The following is a 219-nucleotide window of genomic DNA, read 5'->3' as shown; positions in this document are numbered from 1 at the left end:
TTCATGCTGTTGTGACAAGACACCTCCAACACATTGATGCGAAGCATCCGTAGTGACAATGAAAGGCTTTTTGAAATCCGGCAACTGCGGTATTGGTGCTTGTTGAAGCATGATCTTTAACGAGTTGAACAGACGTTCTTGTTCATCGTGCCAACACCAGGCCGTTTCTTTCTTCAACAGATTGCTTAAGGGCAATACTAGCAGTGCAAAGCCCTTAAC

Source organism: Plasmopara halstedii, assembly GCF_900000015.1.
Source record: "Plasmopara halstedii genome assembly, contig: Scaffold_110, whole genome shotgun sequence".
NCBI lineage: Eukaryota > Oomycota > Peronosporomycetes > Peronosporales > Peronosporaceae > Plasmopara > Plasmopara halstedii.
The sequence above is the reverse complement of the archived record's forward strand: the minus strand, read 5'-3'. Positions refer to the sequence as shown.